The 18,053-nt window shown below is 40.6% G+C and overlaps 1 protein-coding gene across 1 annotated transcript in view; it reads left to right on the top strand.

The window, feature by feature from the left end:
• Nucleotides 1–975: 975 nt before the first annotated feature.
• LOC101949538 (arylacetamide deacetylase) overlaps nucleotides 976–18,053 on the top strand; it is a 168,300-nt gene continuing 151,222 nt past the window's right edge. The window contains exon 1 of the mRNA XM_024102550.3: nucleotides 976–1,092. The gene's annotated coding sequence lies outside the window, so the exon portion shown is untranslated. The remainder of the gene's footprint in view (nucleotides 1,093–18,053) is intronic.

Below are 18,053 nucleotides of genomic sequence, written 5' to 3'. Positions count from 1 at the left end.
TGTCTTTTGCCTTTCTTTTCACTGATGGTCATTTAGGGTTCAGTCCTAAGTAGTTCTGAAACTGCCATGTGGCTCAACTAGTATACATGTAGCAGGACAAAATGATGGGGTTAATTCTGTAGGACTCAGTCCTGCAAGGTTCTGAGCACTCTGGCCCTGACCTAGCAAAGCATTTAAGCTTGTAAGTAGTCCCACTGAATGAGCCCTTAACATTAAGCACATACTTTGCTGATTCAAGCCTTTGGAGAACCAGACACATCATTGCCCGTATCATAGTTTGAGCCACATGGCAGTTTCAAAATCGCTTACTGGAACAAGTGAGAAAATGGTACATTTTGAAGATCTTTCCACAAAGATGGAATCTAGTCTTTATAAGAAGATTGTCTTTATAAGAAGAGAGAGTTAGTTGGCAATAAGCGTAGTAGAACTAATTCAGACAAAATACAAGTAAACTCCAACCTTGGACTGCCAGAAAGTGGAACTGGACAACAGGGGATGGATTACTTGATAAATTGCCCTGTTTTGTTCATTCCCTCTGAAGCATCTGGCAAAAAGCCACTGTCAGAAGACAGGGTACTAGTCTAGATGGACCATTGGTCTAACACAGTATGCCCATTCTTATATTCTTATTTTATTTTGTTTTACTTGTAACTCTTTCTGTCTTCATTCCTTATACTATATTTTGTTAATAAATTTGTTTTATGTTCACTATAAACCAACTTAGTGTTTAAAGTGAAATTAATAAGCTGTCATGTTATTGTGTCTTTAGAAGAACAAACAAACCATGTTATTTCTCTGAATTATCCAGGGGAGGGCTGGACATTATAGAACACCCAGTTTAGGAAAATTCTGAATTGGGAATGTGTTGCAGTCACCCTGCAAGTAGTAACCAAAGCTGGTGGAAGCCAGAGTGGGGCTGTTGACAGGCTGGTGGGGTCAGAGCTGCTGCAGCAGGGCTGTCTTAACACATAGTCACTCACTTGTGAGCAGCCCAGGGTGGGAGCGACAGCAGCAAGGTTACAGGGCAGGCAGTGACACAAACCTCACTGGTTTGGATTGCACCCCAGACTGTCACACTGGACTCTAGAGCTGGTGAGTTCAAACTTTGTACTGCATTGAGGCTTCTCTGTTGGTCAACGTAGTGGTGAGATGTACATGCCTGTTTACATGTCTATGCATGCAACTTGGTTACAAACAATGGGGCATAGTGGGGAAAAGGCACTTTTCCAATAGTATGCAAATTGTAACTGTAATGTTTTCAAACCTGCTGCAATAAGAATAGGTCTGAAACTTGGAATTTGGAATAGACACAGTCCTTACTGAGAATTTAGTATTTGGCTCATTAAAATATAGTGTTGTATGGACATGCAAGTCATTGGCTCAACCTGTGGATCAGAAATAGCTGAATAAAGCAGAGGCAATTGGTCTTTTAAGTTAAACATTTATTTGACAAAAAGAGACTTCTAAAGTTTGGCCTAAAATGTAATATTCTGAGAATTTCTTAACATGCCAAAGCCCAAATATAATACACAAGAAAATGATTAGTGTAGAAACCCTTTTATGGGCTGGGGATTGTTTCCTTAACATAACAATGACATTTTCTATAAACGTTTTATGATTCTTCATTTCTGAGCTAAATAATTTACAGTGACAAAAAAAAAGATAACTGTAATGCATTTGGAAGATTTATTTCTGAAGAGTTTCAAAATGTATTGAAAAAATATGGTTTGTATAGAAAATATAATTGGAAGAAAGACACTAAACCACACAAGTATAGTTACAAAGAAAAACTGTCCTTTTCTGTTTCTGGATATAGAATTGAAAAAATGCAATATTTTAAAATAGGCTTTGTTCTTGAAATATAATCAACGGTAAAGACCATTTTAAATTGGTTTTTGTTTTTATTAAATCTCTACTGTTTTTAGCATTGAGAAGAAAATCCAATAGTCTGTATTCAATTTAAGTGAAACAATAAGTGATATAAGCACAATATGTTGAGCTCTTCACAGGGTTCTTTTGGATAAATTGATTATGTTTTAAAATGAATAAATGCATCAAGAAATCTTTGCTTTTGCCTGGATGATTCCATTTATATCTTGTAAAAATATGACTGCTGTTGAAGTAACACTCTGCAGGAAGTCACAGGAATTTCTTTTTGGCTCCTGTATTGTCATAGATCATTTTACAGAAGTAGAAACAATGGTTTCCAAATTGTAAAATAAAATCAAACCAGTTGTAGTGTCTTTCCACAACATTTTTTGTGAAGTTAATGCATTAAAATCCTTATTTAATTCAGATGTACCAATGGCCTATTTCTTTTCTTTCTGAAGAAGTCCCTGTATCTTTCAGTTGTATACAAAATAATCATGGGTAATCTGACCTCCATGTTACACAAAAGAATCAAAACCTGGGGCCAAATTCATTCCTGGTGTTCCAATTCATAGTTAATATCCAAAAGAAATAGCCTTTCTAACTTTTTGATCCATTTCATCTTCTATAATAAATACTATGTTTACTCTTGGAAACAAACATATTTTATGCCACTGAATAGACATGTGGCCCCTTCATAATGCAATTTTTCTATTGGATGGTGTTTTGTGGATAAATCTTTTATTAAACTAAAGGCGTAAAGTGCATAACTACATTGCTGAGGCCATTGAAGAATAGGGTATTAAAGACACTTTTCATCATTCTTTAAAGTAAAAGCAACAGGACACAACTTTATTAATTGAGGGATCGCTGGGGAGGAAAGCTTTGCAATTCCCTATGTGAAGGGTGGTAGCCTTTAGCAATAATTCCAGCCCTGTCCACCCCTTTTCCTTGCAGATACCTTAAGATATGCACAGTTCCTGATAGATAAGCTTGAGACCATCCATGAGGAAGCTCTGGGGCCTTCTGCTGCTAAGTATCTATGGGACCTGTGCTCTCAGGATTTCTTTCACTGATACCTGTGCCCCCAGATCCCTATGAAATGGTTCCTCAGAGAGACCCATGGGAAAGATAATAAAAGCTGATGTTAGCTTAATATGGATTTAAATTACAGGAAGAACAGGTGAGTGAGGTAATAGCTTTCACTGAACCAGCTTCTGCTGATGACAGAGACAAGCTTTCAAACTGTACAGAGCTCTTGTTCTATGTAAGCTCGATAGCTTGTCTCTCTCACCAACAGAAGTTGGACCAATAAAAAATATTACCTCACTCACCTTGTCTCTCTACTATTCTGGGACGAATATGGCTACAACACCACTGCATAGAGGAAGAAAAGGTGAACTTTAACTAGATTAAGCTGTTATAGTTCCTTGTAGATTAAGCTTTGAGATCCTTGGTTACTGGGATGAATTGGAAATTGCAAAACTACAAGATTAATAGTTCTAGAGCTTTCTCGGAGAGTTTCATTAAGATGATATTGTTGTAAGTGTATCTGGATGTATTAGCATAACTAGTTGGTATCCTGCTGAAGCATTATGTAAGGGAAGGAATGAAACCAGATTTTCCTAGATTTGTTGGCAGTAACTAGAATGAATTAGTGTGTTCTAGTGCATCCTTATTTATCATAGATTTCTACTGTGAATAGACTAATTCTGGATGAGTTGATCAATCACAATTCAAAGCATATGGTTTTGTAATTTAATTTATTTACATATGTAACTGGTTTTAGAATAGTCTTTGCTCTGTCAAAAAAGTAAAAATTATTTTTTTTTAAAAATCACAATTCTTATATAGAATTTTTAAAAATTCTTTCTACCAGGTAGGGGCTGTTGGGTTGCTTATGTGTAATACTTTTACTGCTTTGGTCAGTTTCCTAGCAGACAGTGGCATTAATTGACTTCGTTGTTGGTAATCTCGTTAGAAAGGACCAGGATTGGCTGGGCATAGAGACTGAAATAACTTTGCATTGAGGTGATTCTTTCAGGACAGGGCTGAGACACATTGGGAGGTTGATGTTATGAAGCATGCATTACCACTCACTGAGCTGTCCTGATTCATTGGATTAACAGAAGACATAGGTTCTCAGAGCTGTCAGACTGGCACCTTTCAAGATCATTAAATTGACTTTTAAAAGACGACAAAAACAATGTAGCTTACACATACTCTGGTAAAAGCGAATTAAGGTGGGACTAGGGCTGGTTAGGCATTTTTCAATGAATTGTACTTTCATCAAAAAATGCTGATTTGTCAAAACCTAAATGTTCAGTTGGATTTGCCCAATTTCCCAACTCGAAAAAAAGTTGAGAAAAAAAAATCAGAATTGTCTAAATGAGATGTTTTGACATTTTCAAAATGAAAAATTACTGTTTTCAGGTATGAAACTACTTTTGGTTTAGAAATTTAAGCTAATAGACTGAATCAAAATGAAACATTTCAAAATTACTGAAACAAAATGGTTTGATTAAGCCAAAATGAAAAAAAACAGCATTTTTTTTTTTTTTGGATTTTTTTTTGACATTTCTACTTTTCATCCCGATTAGAGATGGGGGAAAAATGTTGAACTCTTGAAAATATTTGTGGGACGTGAAAAGCATTTCCAGCCCACCTCTAGGTGAGGACAAACCACTAACAGAGAAAACCTCTGTTAAATGTGAAACATATCACATGCCCACGAGTGACTGGACACTCTGGAGCACAATATTAATGGCTTTCTTGGTGAACCTTATTATGCTTTGATAGCACTTGAGGACACGTGCTGCATTTCACACTTAACTGTGCATTTATGTGTTTCTGTTAGTTTGTGCCAGCACCATACGGCAATCTGAATGATCTTTCTGTGAGTGAATATATTATACGCTGCAGGCATTAATATTATAAGCTCATTAGGAGAATAACTTTCTCACATAAAAAAATATTTCAGAGCATGATCCAAACTGCGCTGTTGAAATGCAAGTAAAAAAATACAATCAGGAAATGTGATGTTTTCCCAGAGAAAATAAATATAAAATAAATGTAATAAAAATAGGTTTATTGACTTCACACCTTCCTTCATTTTCTCCTTTCTCTGTTGCTACTGGCATATTCCTTTAATTAATGCAAATCCACATCCTTTCTGAAAAAGTATGGGAATCTGTGATGGTCAATTAAATACACTACTCACTCAAAGGTCTCAGAGCACTTTTAACAAGGTAAGTAATTATTATTATCTCCATTTTACAGATGTGGAACTTGAGGCACAGACCCCAAAGCCCCTTGGCTAGTCAGTGTGGAAGAGGAGGAAGTAAAAGCCAACTCTCTTGACTGGCAGACCCCACCCTAACTACTATGTAACATTGCCATAGAGGAGATACAGTGTAGTTCTAGTACCTCCCACGTATTAAAAGACTTCCCAGGTTTTACAACAACTATTCAAATAGATCAATAACTTCATATGTACAATGTAAAGCAAAGGAGCTGTTGTAAAAGTGTCCTGGGAGCCTTGATAAGAGGATTCAGAGTTTTTTTTCTCCCAATGGCCCTCCCCCATGCACCAACTAGTCAGGACTTCAGTCTGACATTCCTTTGAGTGTTAATTTTGGGAGCAGCAATTTCACCTGATGACCTCAAGGGAACAAGATCTACTGACCAAGCTCCCTGGGCATATGTTGTGATTAAGTACCATGTTCTAAGGAGAGGATATGCTACTTTGTTTTGGAGCAATAGTAAAATGTATAACTAAGGACATTTTTCAGGCCGTCCTTGCTTCTCTCCTAGCTGAGAAACAGTTCATAGCAAATCTTACTGCTGCTCCAGAGAGAAGTGGCATACTCCTTCATTAGTACATGCTATCAACCACAGCAAGGGGCAGGGGCCTGTCACATCTGTAGCTAGTAGACCAAATCCAGATAGCTGGTGTTCCCGATTCATAGTGCATTAGCAAGATGACTCAGACTCTCCATGTCAGCAGCACCATTTTGCTTTCTCTACTAAAGCTAAGATTCATTTTGTCTTTTGGTTGTAATGGACCAAATTTTCAAAAAAGTGGAGGTGGAGGTCCAAACACAAAAACATGTAAGACCATGTATGCCTACATTTCCACATAAACACTGCTCTCACCCTGCTGCAGGTGAGGTGTTTATACAAGGTATTTATGCAGGTGAAGTATTTACTTGTGTAGGTGCTATTTTGTACTGCAATTACACAATACACGTGCGAAAGGAGTTGCAATGAAGCACATGCAGAGGGTTTCAAGATTATGTAAGTGTTAGTAATTTGTTTTTATTCTTTATGTTTCTGTTAGGGATGTGGAATAGAGTTGGGAGTTTGGAAATAGCTTGGCAGCTACTAAAATAAACATTCTTTTTCTTTCTTAGACATTCAATGGTAATAGATAGGAGTCTTATACTAAATTTAAAATTGTGAATGTTACTGAATTCTTTAACTGAATAAAGTTCAAATATGAAAACAAAACCCTGGTGATCTTAACTTTCTACTGCACCAGGAAAAAACGAGGAAATACATTTACTTAGCTTTGTGCATTAATCTAAGTAATCTAAATATACGTAGGCACTTAAGGCATCAAAAGCACATTTAATTTTAAATAACTAAATCTTAATTGACTTTTTTTTTATTCCTGCTACATGAATCAGACAAGCTGTAGTAAAACTGAAATAAGTCAAGCATGTGTTCGCTAAGCTAAAGCTGGTGAGCCTGGAGCCCAGTATTTAAGCTCTCAGAACTGATTTTTCTGTTTTTGCAAGCACTCGACCATAAGCTTGTCCTTGCCAACACCACAAAAATTCAACAAGTCTGCCAGTCAGTTAACTTTTATTTATTAGCATAAGACGTAACATATTAAAATTTAGGACAAGTTCCAAACAGGCAGTATAATACTTCACTTTAAGCCATCATAGGTTTGTCCACCATATAGCTTACTGACAATTAAAAAACACATTCTGCACATATCCATTAGTTTTTTTTCTTTATTTAACCTACAGTAAAGCACGAGCTTGGTAATATTAAACATTTGTGAGCAAGATGCAAAACAAAAGGGGGATGTTATTCTAGAGGGGCAACACGTTGGAGGGACACAAAGGGGGACATCAGCTAAGGGGGGGCACATGCCCCCATGTAGCCTGCACGTTAAGGACAACTAGGTTATTCAGTTGCATCTGTCCCATTGATGACTGGAGATAATTTTTAAGTCTTCTGAAGCTGGAGAGTGAGTTCAGGATGATACAGGCACAGTGAGAAGGATTCTTATACATTTGCAGTACTCTGGAAACATAGTGCTTCCAGAGTGCTGAAAATGAGTCCAAAATCTCTTTTTTGATGAGTAACAGCTAATTTAGGCACCATCATTTTGTTTGTATAGTTGGGATTATATTTTGTCATGTGCATTACTTTGCATTTAACATTGAATTTCATCTGCCATTTTGTTGCCAAATCACCCAATTTTGTGAGATCCCTTTGAAACTCTTTGCAGTTTGTTTTGGACTTACCTATCTTGACTAATTTTGTAGCATCTGCAAAAAGAAGAACAGGAGTACTTGTGGCACCTTAGAGACTAACAAATTTATTAGACTAACAAATTTATTAGTCTCTAAGGTGCCACAAGTACTCCTGTTCTTCTTTTTGCGGATGCAGACTAACACGGCTGCTACTCTGAAACCTGTCTTTGTAGCATCTGCAAACTTTGCCAACTCACTGTTTACCCCTTTTTTGCAGATCATTTATGAATATGTTGAACAGCACTGATCCTAGACCAGTACTGACCCCTGAGGACACCTCTATTTACTTATCTCCATTCCGAAAATGGACTATTATTCCTACCCTTTGTTTCCTGTCTTTTAACTGGAGTGCTGGGGAATGCTTTCAGAATCATCTAATGGTCCTTAATTTAATTAAATGACAAGCCTTTTGTTATCTTAATCACTCTGCCTCTTGTTTATAAACAAACTCCCTGCACCAAGGGCAGAAGTTTTAGCAGCACAGACCTCATCATATTCCACACTCAAGCCCTGGCTCCTGAGTGCTGCTGGGCCCTTACCCCCCACAGGTGATTGGGGAGAGTCATGTGAGCCTTCAGCGCCCATCCCACATCTCCCTTTTGCAGCATTGATGCCTGTGCATTTGGTGTGTGCCATATAATTTAAAGCACTTCCTTAATAGAACTGTGTAAAACTTGCCTGCTTCTAGTCACGTAGGTTTTGACTAATTCTTCTGATTTATGTAGTTTCTTAAGTTTCTCTTTAAATTTCAGGTTAGAGTTATTGAAATCTACTATGGTGAAAGCAAAACTGAAAACTAAACCAGGACGTTTTGTTAAGCTCTACATTGTGTGTGGTTCCATAAGAGTTCTCAAGAGTTTGTTCAACCCAGAACAGAAGACCTTTGTTGTGACTCATGGGGTGAGCTAGCCCTTTAAGGGAGGGATGGGGGTGGTTTAAGGCTCAGCCCTCTCCTATGCCAGATTTAGCCCACCTCCAAAGGTGGAGGAAATGAGAGCATGGGCAGTGGGTATAATAGGCCAGGGAAGGCTAAGCCTGACCTGCTGCCGGACGCCTGGGCTGTGGTGGCCCTGCCTGCGCTCCACCTCTTCCCTGAGGCACCCACCACCCACCACTGCCTGGTGAGTCCCTCTTCTCCCCCAACCCCTCCCCCCATCTCTGGAGGTCCCCGCCGCTCGCCGTGTCCCTCCACTCCTCCATCCCCCACCCCTGCAAGGCCCTCCCCCCCCACTCTCTGCATTTCTCCTCCCCTCCACCCCCACGAGAGCCCCCCACCTGCCGCTCCCGCATCCCTCCTCTCCTCCACCCCCTTTCCCCGCGAGACACCTGCCACTCGCTGTGTCCCTCCTCACCCCTGTCACTTGCTGTGTCCCTCCTCACCCCCCATCCCAGTGAGATTTCCCTGCCCACTGCTTGCCGCATCCATCCTCTCCTCCACCACCACACCCTGCAAGACCCCCCACTTGCCCTGTCCCTCCTCCCCCCTGCTGGTCGCTGGGGCTGAGCAGGGAGGAGGCCAAGCAGGGCCTGGGGCGAAGAGGGGGTGGAGTGTGCGTGGGGCCATGGGCAGAAGAGGCAGGACAGGGAGCTAGCCTTCCTCAGGGGAAGCCTTACCCGCTGCCAATGAATGAGAGTACGAGGGTAATGTGATGGGGAGCACTAAGAACTGGCCTGCTGGGAGATATAAGGGTAGCCTGTGTCCAGTCATGGGTGAGAGTCCCTGGAGAGCAGGCCTTGGAGGATAGAGGGCCTTTTTAAAGAGTGTGGGGAAAGGCAGGCAAAGTGTGTGAGAAGGCTTAGCCTGAATTCATAGGAAAAGATCCAGGGAAGGAAAGACAGGGCAGCTTGGGTTATGGGGTAGGAGGCCCAATGGTTTAGAGTTCAAATGCTAGGGACCTGTAGTAGAGGTTGAGTATGGGTTCCCCCTATGTTGCCCTATCACTGTGAGGAGTGTAGACATCTCTGTCAACAAGGAGAAGGGACTGGAGGGGAGCTCAGCAGGGCTGGAAGTGGAGCCCAAGAAGAGCTAAAGACTGTTGTGGAATGAGACAGACACTAAGAGGAAGGGCTGTGCGTGGCAAGAATCTGGAGTGGAAGGTTGAATTTTGTGCTTCTTTTTGGACTTTAATTCTGAAAGGGGTGGACTTTTGTGACTCAGCTGCAGGGCTAAGTCACCTCAGCAACCTAACAGTGCTGGAAACTAGTCGTTCCTTTTCTGGTGGACACTGAGGCAGTGAATGGGCCTCATACCTGCCTGGGTAAGTCTGTAGTAACCAAAATATAATCATGAAATATAACCTTAAAGTTCAGGTCAGATTCTACCAGTCTTACTTATGGGAATAACACTCTTTACTCGGTAAATAGTTCCACTGAAATCAGTGGGAATATCTGACCCATCCAGTATCACTCCACATGAGAAGGGTAGGAAAGACTGACCATCTGTGCTTATCATTTCATTTAGCGCTTTCAAGGAGATACAGAGACATTTTGTCCAAAACTGCTTTTGTTTTTTGGGTTCACAGCTGACCTAAAAACTAGCCAAATTTCACAAGGGTTTGGGGTTTCACTGCTAAAGTGCCCACACAGTTCTACCTAGCCCTAGAATAATAAAAGGGTCAACTAAGGAGATTCTAAAGAAGCGTGACAAAGCTATTCGTAGATTAGATGACTTGAGGAGAGAGAGATTAAATTAACTCCATAGATACAGTCGGGGGGAAAGGAGATGGAAGGCTATGATAGTATACAAATACTTGATACATAGCTTACAGGGTTTATAATGCCATAACAAGGAATAATGACTGTACACAAAATTAAAAAAATGAGTGTCGTTTACAGATTAAAAAACTACTGCGCAATGGAGTGCTTGGCCCAAGGAGATACTTGAGCCACCATCAAATAGGATTAGTCTGAAAAGTGACTACAGTGGCAGGGTTTGTGTCTCACTGATTCAGTTTCAAATTTCCTTACTCTTCATTTTTAAAATGGCTCTTTTCAACAGCCAGTCATGCACACACCACTTGTGACCTGAGTGTCAAAGTAACAAGCAATATTAGTAAGCAGTCATTACTAATGAAGATGTGAATTATTTCAGTGGAAAGATGGAGTTAATTCAGTGGTGAATCAGGCCCATTTTTTTCCAAATATAGTCATCAGTTACTCCTGTGCAATCCCATTAGCTCTCAGGTAGAACTGAGGACATCATTTGGAGCAGAAGTAAGAAGTACATGGGGACCTTATCCCTAACCTATTCTCTCCTGTGCAGACAGGATAGCTCTTGGACCCTCCACTCAGCCACTTCTTCCTCCACCAACCATATCCTTCTTGCTTTATAGCAGTAAGGCTAAAAACTGTCTCTATCACTGAAGAAACACAGTCTTTAAAGTGACTAACAGTAACCCTGAGTTACAAAGTTAGAAAAGTCCCCACAAAGCAGAAATACTTATGATCCTGCATTAGAACCAGGTTTAGGGAGTGCCTCCCATAAAACTAGTTTTGGGGAAAACCTTAAAATACAACCACTCCTGTCAGTGATTTTTTATTTTCACATAATGATGCTTTATCATGCATTAATGTAGAAGTGTGATGCAGCAGCAGCAATCAAAGCAAACTTGTGATTCTCAATAGTTCTGCAAGCTGTGTTAAGAGGACATGCAATAATGGAAATTTGGACTGTCCCATAAACTCTGGAATAGGGGAAGCACCATCTTTATTATCAGGGGATCTCCAGTGTTACTGAGGGCCCATCATTGGTATCATAAAGCTAAAGAATTGTGAATAAGATGCCAAGATGACTGCTTCTTGGAGAAGAGCTATCCACTGAAAAAGTTCTGTCCTAGAAGATGCCCAGTCCAAGTCAACAGAAACACTGAGTAAATATTTGTTTTTAAACATTTCTAGCTTCATCACTTTCCATGTAATTTCAGAGACTGTCACCCTCTCCTCTCTGGTATGAAGAATACACTGCACTGGGCATATAATACTTTCTTTCTGTTGTCTTTCTTTCTTCCCCCCTTCCCCCCCCCCCCCAGCTTTATTCATTTACTTTGGTCACTGTATAGAGTAGTACTTCTAAATATATGAGGGCCATTCAAGTTAGAAGCTCATAAATGTAAGAAAAGAAGTTCCATCCAATAAATAGCAAACTTGCTTACCCACCTTTGTAAAATGCTTTGGGCTTTATGGATGAAGATTGATATATAAGGGCTCGTCTATATGAACAGTTAGTTCATGGCAAGCTGGGAGTAAATCTACTTTTCACTAGCCTGCTGTGCACTAACTGTCTGTGTATCCTGCTGCCACACACTAAAAGTTCTGTAGTTCGCTTTGACGTACTACCATTTCAAAATGGGGTAAAGAACTATTAGTTAGAGTGACCAGATGGCCCGATTTTATAGGGACAGTCCCGATTTTGGGGTCTTTTTCTTGTATAGGCGCCTATTCCCTCCCCCCCCCCCATCCCTGTCCCGATTTTTCACACTTGCTGTCTGGTCACCCTACTATTAGTGCATGGGAGCAGGGTCCACATGGCCAGTTAATGTGCAGGTGGCTATTGTGAGGTAGATTTACACCCCAGCTTGCCACGTACTAATTATCCAGATAGACAACCCCTAAGTGTAGCTTAGAATACAAAAAAGAGGCTAGCTCAGAGTACTTTTCACACGTACTCTAGAGCACCAAAATACCACTACAAAAGTAGACAGTGCAGTTTCCCCCTCCTCAGCCAAAGAGTTGGCACAATGTAATGTATTCTGAACTGATTGGAATAACAAACTTGGTATTCTCTGTCAAACTGGATAACAAATGTGAGGCTGGTCTGATCCTGTCATCTATACTGTACTCAGGCAAAAGTTCCACTGGTATATTAGGTGGAAACAGAACTACAAAGAGCCCCCAATAACTGCAGACTGCCATATGTAGCCAGCTATCTGATTAATTTTTCCAGAACCGCTGAGACTGATGTTACTCAGCGTGGCTCCCTCTTGTCTGGATTATTCCATCCCAGGGTCTAGACTGTTCCAAGGCTTGCCTCCTCTACAATGAGACAGCCGTCCTCAGCCAAACCACTGACTTGTTTTTGTTCTACAGACCAGTGGCAAGTTAGGAGGAGAGTCCATTAATCTTCTTCCAGCAGTTCCATGGCCAACAAGGATGGGGATATCCATAAACAGCCTGTTATTGGAAAGTACTCTTCTCTCTGGGTTTTAATATTGCCACCAGCCAGGGGGCCATTTTACATCTTTGACAGAGCTGATTACTTAAGACATAGCAACAACAAAGTCAAATGTTGTCAAGATTTTAAAATGGAGCCTCTCAATACTTTAAATCAACTTAATTAGCTTTCTAATCCTGCTCTTCCTTCTGTTGTTGCATCAGTAGGAATTTAAAAAAATAATTTTATCTATGCAAAAATATATACGTGGACCCAATACCACTTCAACTGAAACTATGGCAAATCCCCATTAACATCCATTGGAGCAGGGATGAACCTCTTAACATTCTTCTCCTAAATGAAGGACTTTGGTGTAGGAATATCTCTGTTGTCTTCGATATAGGCTTGTTCCCCAAAAGAACACATTCCCTAAGATTAACCACAGCTATCTAATGATCAATTTCTTTATATGCTTTAGCAGTCCTTGACTAAGTGTGAGTGTAACTGTTTCTGCTTAACTCTGATTTGCCAATATTTTGTTAAATGCAAAGATCGGAACTGGAAGATGTGGCAGAAAGAAGATGGAAGGGTCATGAAATACAGCTTTTAAAGTGATGCTATGGGCCCAATGCACAGTTTGAGAAACGCTGCCTTAGAGCAGCAGTTCTCAGCCAGGGGTCCGGGACCAATATTAGACTCGCTGGGGCCCATGGCAGAAAGCCAAAACGCCACTGTGCAGGGCTGAAGCCCAGGGTCTTGGACCCTGCCACCTGGAGCTGAAGCCGAAGCCTGAGCAACTTAGCTTTGTGGGGCCCCATGTGGCATGGGGCTCCAGGCAATTGCCCTACTTGCTACTCTCTAACGCCAGCCCTGGCTTTTATATGCAGGAAAACAGTTACTGGGGCATTGATGGGCTGTGGAATTTTTATATCATGTTGGGGGGGGGGGGGGGGCTCAGAAAGAAAAAGTTTGAGAACTCCTGCCTTAGAGTATTATGAACTGCAGTTCATGTAGACATACCTGTGTTAGCTCACTAAAAATAGAAGCGAGGATGCCCTTGGGTAAGTATCCCAGAAAAGCTAAAGGCACAAGGCCTAGCACTGTGGGTAGATGGGGGTTTGAGCTCAGAGACAAGAACAAAGGTTAGAGGCTCAGCTAGCCCTGGGATTTAAAAAAAACCCCAACAGCTCAGCATTGGTCTAACTTTGCTCCCATTGAAACAGCTGCAAAACTCCTTAAAAGGAACAGGGTTATGCCAACACTGAAGGCTTTTGAAAATGCCAAACTTTATCAAAAGGCTAGATATACATGCAGAATATGTAGATGAGACAGAAGTTTGCAAAACCATTTCAGTAAGTACCTTTATACCTCCACAGATACCAAACTGTCCTGTTTTCTCTTACATCTGGGCCTAGGCCTCTGTAACTTACTTACAGCTGTAGGAGCACTTTATTGCTGCCCTTCTCTTCCTGCCCTATCTGCAGCTTGGGAAATTATAATGTGCTGCTGACATTACTCTCATTCTGTTCAAGTGCCTGTAATTTGTTCTCCCTTCACTTAAATATAAAATCACTCCTCCTTATGATGCACATGTACAGGACAGAGGGTGAGGCTGTGGAATGTTCACCATAAGCGTACAATGAGCCTTCAGAACTCAACAAATGTATTGTGGATAACTTACAAACCTTCTCTTGTCATTTGAAAATTTATTGTAAAAATGGAGGTTTCATTTTTAATATGGCAAAACATTAAAGTAAAGTAGTCCTAGGAGTCTGTGTAAGTCTGTTACGGTTACAGGTGTCTGTGTTCAGTGGTTCTTAACCAGGGGTACGTCGTGTACTCCTGGGGATACGCAAATGTCTTCCAGGGGGTACATCAGCTCATCTAGACATTTGCCTAGTTTTACAACAGGCTACATAAAAAGCACTAGCAAAGTCAGTACAAACTAAAATTTCATACAGACAATGACTTGTGTATACAGCTCTCTATACTATACACTGAAAAGGAAGTATGATATTTATATTCCAATTGATTTATTTTATAATTATATGGTAAAATGAGAAAGTTAGCAATTTTTCAGTTATTGTGTGCTATGACACTTGTATTTTTATGTCTGATTTTGTAAGCAAATAGTTTTTAAGTGAGGTGAAATTTGGGGGTACACAAGACAGGTCAGACTCCTGAAAGGGGTACAGTAGTCTGGAAAGGTTGAGAGCCACTGTCTGTGTTGACAATGTTAATTTGACACATTGTCCTTTTTTAGAATTCTGTGTTACTATGATGCGGGCAGGGATACTCCAGTCCTCAGTGAACAAGGGGGTTAACTTCAGTTCAGCTTCCCCATCCTCTCACACAAATGCTCAGGGGAAGAATTATAAACTGGCCGCATGAGGGCAGAAAGGGGATAGTACCTGTGCAAGGCAAAAAAGACTTAACTGCATCTGTGTAACGTATCATTCCAACCTACTGGTCTTATCCAATCCTTCAGACAAGTTTCCTCTCATAGTAACTATCTTTCTGAAGCCCCTTAACCAATCCTCTTATATGGGTTTACAAACTTAACTGAAGTGCTCCAGGGCAGTTATCTCTTCGTAGCCCTGGACCACTCTCTTCCTCCTACAGTTCATCATATCTATATAGAGAGAATTTCCTGATTTCACAATATTGTTCCAGTATTTTACTTCCTCTGACTAAGCTGCTGAGTCTGGCAATTTGTCTTGGTGCTCTGTTTCTTTTGAGCTGGCTGACAAATGTAGGTTATGGGTCTGTACTCAGAAATGGTTCATTCGTTATGAGGGATAGATATGGCTCCTGTTTAGCACAAGTCCTTATGCACTGGTTTCTCGGTGCAGACTCATCAAGAAGTATTAATCATACAGTATGTGCCTATGTCCTAGAGAGAACAGCCGCTGCCTTTTTCTGCTGCCTTGGCCAGTCCTCGGGTTGGTGTGTTTGGACAGTCCTGGGAGCGTTGGCCAGTGGTCTATAATTAGCGGAGGTGATTGGCAGGCTTTGGAAGTCTCCCCTCAGGATATTCAAAACCTACAGAGTTAATTCCCTTGATTTTCTGAGGCTATGTACACACAACTTATACTGACCTAAGCTGTAATGTTGCTCAGGGGTGTGAAGAAACCACCCCCCTGAGCGAGGTAAGTTACACTGACCTAAGCGCTGGTGTGGACAGCTTGTCCCACCGACGTAGTTACTGCTACTAACAGGGGCTGGAGCAATGAAGTCAACAGCTTAGAGCATCTGCATTAGCAGCACTACAGTGGTGCAGCGGCAAGCTCTGTAGTGTAGCTATAGCCTGAACCTTCAGATAACTGGAGGTTTCTCTTGCCCCTGAGGCCATAAGATAAACAGGGAGGGGAGGCTTACAGTACGGTTACTTCTAATCATTAGTATTTTAAACAAACGGACTAAAGTCAGACCCAGTATAAGTGGGTATTGCTCCATTGACTTCAGTGGAGTTTCACTCTTACAGCTGTTTTGAAACTGGCCAAGAGATTTTACAAGCTTGCTCCTGAATTAGTGAATCTCAGGACAGAGCTGCTCAGGAATTTTTTGACAAAATGTCTTTTGTCAGAAAATGCCAATTCCTCAAAATTCACCACTTTCTGTGGAAACCTCAGTTTTCACTAAAGCTTCGCTAGGAAGAGTTCTTAGGGCCAGGATAAATTTCTGGTGTCAGAGAGTCCCCAGAATAGCCAACAGCCCAGTGGTTAGGGCCCCCACCTAGGATGCAGGAGACACAGATCAAGTCCCTGCTCTGAATCAGGCACACATCCCAGCTGAGTGCCCTAACCACTTGGTTGGTCACTCTCCATTTTCCTCATGAAAAACTTCAAACAGTCTCAGTTTCATCCTGTTGGAAAATGGAACTAGATGCAAAACCCATTTTTATTTCCACAAAATGGAATTCTTGGTTTTCAGCCAGCTCTGTCTCAGCAGCTCTGCCCACCTCTCACTCTGCTGGCGGACTGTGCTGCCATGCACATGAAGCCTTTCTTCACTGGCTGGTTGTGCTCTTAGCAGTGCTCTTCTGCTATATCTTGGAGTTAGCTGCTTTCTCTCCAACGTAACCTAATTGCCACATAGTGAACTTTTCAGTCCTCAGATACTTCATTGATCTCTAGGTGGTTACTGCAATTCCTGGTTCCTTTTTGTGCAATGTTTCCCAAGAATACTGTCCAGGCTGGAGGTAGCCTTTTACATACTTAGTGATCAGAAGTAGTGTACTAATATCTAACTTGGTGCCGTATTTGGAGATCTAGTTGTGTGACTAAGACATTATCGGCATTTGAGACATGACTGACTGGGTGGTGGTTACAAGAAATGTGCATTGGTAACATGTGTCCAATCAACCCAGCATGACATGGAATTTTGCATGTCATGTCAGAGTGAGCTGTGGTAAGGGCTAACTACTGTTTTCCAAGGAAAGGAAGAGAAGCAGAAGTGGCAGCTGGAATTGGCCATGAGGGGATCTCTGAAGGTAACACATGTCACCACTATAAGTATGCTGGTTCTGATCACCTCAGGGCTTGGCTACAACTCTGTTTTTCAAAGAGTGTAATTAACTGGCAACTCTTTTATATCTGTAAATAGTTGGACCAATACTAACTATTTGAATACCTTTGTCGGCTAAGAATACATTGCAATGTGAACACTGCAAGAATGTTTTCTGCTAAAGGCTAGTAACTTTCCACAACAGTAAGCTTAATATTTTATATGCAGAAAATTATTGAATCAAATGAGGACAATGCTCTTAATTCTTCCAGAAATTTTTAAACCACAAATTCTGCAAGTATGTACAAAAGCCCAGAGAATAATACTTAATTTGTTTCCATACAGCTATTCTCCAATTTTGATTTTGAAGGCTTCTTTCTTCATGGTATGAAGAGAAACTGCCTTTTCACTCAATTCTGTCTTTGGGCTAAGTGTTGCACTGGTAACATGAGTAAACTTGCACTTCCAAGTGTCACCTTCTATAACCTGAAATAATATGGAAATATACAATACTCAGTTATGAGCCTGGGATTCACTGCCATAAACTGGACTTCAGAAAAAAAAGTCATATGTGCTGCTTTGCAACATTTAACTACATTTTTAGCCCAAAGTCAATATTAATTTATGAACTGAAACATTTGTCTCTGGCTGAAGTTTAAACATATTTTTAAAAGATTTGTTTGTGTTCAAAGCACTTGAAAAAACAAATCTATAAATGCCAAACTCATTCCAAGAAAACCTTAAATTTAGCTTTTGAAAATTTGGATTTTAAAGTTAAAGCATCTTGTTCAGTTTTCTCTTAGGTTTGTAACCATTTCGTGAGACTAGAAGTACTAATTACATGTGAGTTGCTATTTTTCACACCAAGATATAATTGTAACCTATGTTTTTAAAGCAACATTAATGAGTATTTTACCTAATGTTCTGCTTAGAGGCGCATTTGAAGGAGAATGTACGAATACATGTAGTATTGTTTGACA

This window comes from Chrysemys picta, chromosome 9 (genome assembly GCF_011386835.1).
Source record: "Chrysemys picta bellii isolate R12L10 chromosome 9, ASM1138683v2, whole genome shotgun sequence".
Classification (NCBI taxonomy): domain Eukaryota; kingdom Metazoa; phylum Chordata; order Testudines; family Emydidae; genus Chrysemys; species Chrysemys picta.
This window is presented reverse-complemented; position numbering and strand designations above follow the sequence as displayed.